The sequence below is a fragment of the Miniopterus natalensis genome, chromosome 2 (assembly GCF_054644295.1).
Source record: "Miniopterus natalensis isolate mMinNat1 chromosome 2, mMinNat1.hap1, whole genome shotgun sequence".
Classification (NCBI taxonomy): domain Eukaryota; kingdom Metazoa; phylum Chordata; class Mammalia; order Chiroptera; family Miniopteridae; genus Miniopterus; species Miniopterus natalensis.
Window position 1 is genome coordinate 138,227,983 of NC_142082.1, and position 3,266 is coordinate 138,231,248.

A 3,266-nucleotide genomic window follows, 5' to 3' on the forward strand; every position below is an offset into this window, starting at 1 on the left:
ACCCGGGCATGTGCCCTGACCAGGAATCGAACCCCGATCGCCTGGATCCCAGGTAGATGCTCAACCCCTGAGCCACGCCCGGCTGGGCAAAATTAATGATCTTGATGAAAGGAAAGCTCATGTAATTTGGTAGAGAAGTTAGAATGAACCCAAAACCCCAGAACCTATATCATATTGATCAAAGGAAACTAATTCATAGAATGACCTTGAGGAGCTATTAAAGTAGAACATATAAATAAGAATTGATTGAAGAAACATCTGTGGCTAGAGGTGGCCAAATATTTAATATGAGTTCCTGCATCTGTTACAGTAATTGGTCATGACTAGTGGCATTTTTAAGCTCATTGATCCAATTTCACTGGAACTTCCTGGGACATTCATAATTACTATATTTATGTATTCAGTTTTATATACCAATTTATAGACAATTTAACTTTCAGCTACCTTCTTAGAATGTACATATGCTACTGACTTCACTTTTTTGTTCAAATCTTTCTTCTCCTTATTGCTTTATGTTAAAGTATAAGTTTCTTTATAAATATTATATTAAATAGAAACTATTTTCAAATATAATAAATATTTTCAATTCCTTATACATTTTGGGTGCTTATATTCAAATGGCATGCTATATTTTAAATAAAATTTTCTCTTAAAATTATATAAAAAATTTCCACCTTTCATAAATTAATACATTAATTACATATTTGGTTATATGTAATTTCCCTAAGGCATCCCTCAAGGACATCCTAACATTAAAATATGCATCACTGGAGCATCACACTATAACAAACAGAGGTTTGGAGTCACATACAAATGGATTTACACCATGAAATTATCTCTTACTAGCAATAATTTTGCTGACCTTTGATTTACCAATCTTTGAAGTGAAGACAAGATAAAATAACTTTTAGTTTATCATTACATATAATAAAATTTAATAGGTCTCTAGTGATATTCTGTGTTTGCTGCTGCAATCATTGTCATCATGAAATAAAGATGAACATCTTTATCAGTATTATTATTTTAAGATTTAAATCTCATTTAAAATATTGAACCCATTTTCCCAAATGATTCTCTCTGGTTTATTATTTAAAGTAAGACATAGAGTAACTCAGAATGGAGCCTGGAAAAAAAGTCACTCAAAAATTGGAGTTGGCACAGTTACTTGGTCCAAAATATTAAGATGAATTCCTTGTTTCTGTTTACTTTGTATTTTTTTGTTGTTGTTTTATTAAGGCTTGGTTAAATGTGAAGTCATTCTTTTGTTTCTTGGAAATGTATTATGTTTTCTTATTGAGAAATGTAATACCAATAAAGCTTCCTTCCCAGGAAAGAAAGGATTAAAAGCATAAAGATACAGCTTAAGGATGTCTGATCTTTTTATAAAAACTTGATTCTTCCATATCAGCAAGTTCCTTTATTTTTTAAAGAACAATGTAATTCTTTTGACAGAGTCATTGACAGCTTGTATTACTTGCTTGTTTCTCAAGGTGTAGATGAAGGGGTTTAGCATAGGAGCGATGGAAGTCGTGAGAACTGCCACACCTTTATTAATAGCCACTGATTCCTTTGATGAAGGTTTAACATAGATGAAAATACAGCTTCCATAGCTGATGGAAATGACAATCATGTGGGAAGAACAGGTAGAAAATGCCTTTTTTCTTTGCTGGGCAGAAGGGAATTGTAAAATGGTCTTGATGATGTACATATAGGATAGAACTATACATACCAGAGTCATGATAAAGGTCAACACAGCACAGATTATGACCATCTGCTCTATGAGCCATGTTTCTGAGCATGAATCTTTAGGAGGGGGAATGCATCACATAAAAAATGATCAATAACATTAGACTCACAGAATTCCAGATTTAGGCCCAGGCTAAGCGGTGGAATTAGGATCAACAAGGCAGCTGTCCAGCACCAAAGGATGAATCTTCTACAGACCCTGTTGTTCATGATGGTCACGTAATGCAGGGGTTTGCAATGGCCACATAGCGGTCATAGGACATGCTGGCAAGAAGGAAAAATTCTGTAGTGCCGAAGAGGTCTGTCAAAAACAGCTGAATGATACAATTGACATATGTGATTGTCTTGTTACCTGTTGCTATGTTGTACAAATATTTGGGAATACAAGCAGATGTAAATGAGATTTCTAAGAAGGAAAAATTTTGTAGAAAAAAGTACATGGCCGTTTTAAGGTGAGGATCTATGAAGGTGAGGGAGATGATTATCAGATTCCCAGTTACACTCAGCACGTAGGTGAGAAATAGAAAGATGAAAACCACAGTCTTCAGGTGTGCGTTGTCAGTCAGTCCCAGCAGAATGAAAGTTGTTACTGTGTGGTTTCTCATCACCGAATCCTGACTTCTGTCAATCTGCATTTATAATTCAGAGATATTTGGAATGAGGAGAGTGATGTTAACATCACATAGCAAGAATGAGTTGCTCAACAACCTATTCAAAACCATCTGACATGCAATTTTTAAAATTTTGGTTGTAAATATTATTTTTATTATCATTAGGTTCCACAGTACTATATTTTGGTAATCTGAAGGCATATTTTAAAAAATCACATTATATTATCTATACCACACTCCAAAATATTATGAATTATGAGCCCTTTTTTCATCGCTTTTTATTCCCAATTTATGTTTTCCTTTTGTCTGTACATTAGATGGGAATTGCTCATATAGTTAGTTATATTTTACTGCTAACTAAAGCTAAATCCTAAAGCCAAATCTTAAACATCAATGTTTTTCTTTGTAGTTGAGTACTGATAAGGTGCGGATGTGACACAAACAGTTTGGGGCTTACTGTACAGGCTTTCTAACCCATTGCTTAAATTTTGAGTTCTTGCATTATTTTAATTTTTTAAACTCATGTTTTATTCTCTAAGCAAGTTTTTCCTTGTTCATTTAGTCTTATCTCTCCCCCTTTCTTAGACTTTCTTTCTAAAATTTATAGTCATTATCTATCTGTAGGACATAGTATTCTGGTGAGAAATATGTTGTTTAGAATGTTAGGACATGTTGGGTGTGACATTCACAGGATTACGTGACATCATCACAACTGTTTTTTATCTTTCACCTATCTAGCTAAGATTTATACATCCCAACATCTTGGTACCAATGTCATGAAGTACAAAAATAATCAGATACCAATACCAGTCAAATTCCCCACTTTAAATGCTCTTTTAAAAAACTTAAATTTATATGTATCCAAAATCTAGAAAAGTGCCTAGTTCGTAATAACTAATAAATATATGC

At 33.4% G+C, this 3,266-nt stretch overlaps 1 pseudogene; it reads right to left on the minus strand.

Annotated features, from left to right (window-relative positions):
- Positions 1-1,417: 1,417 nt before the first annotated feature.
- Positions 1,418-2,351, minus strand: LOC107538193 (olfactory receptor 6C2-like; annotated as a pseudogene).
- Between the last annotated feature and the right edge of the window lie 915 nt (positions 2,352-3,266).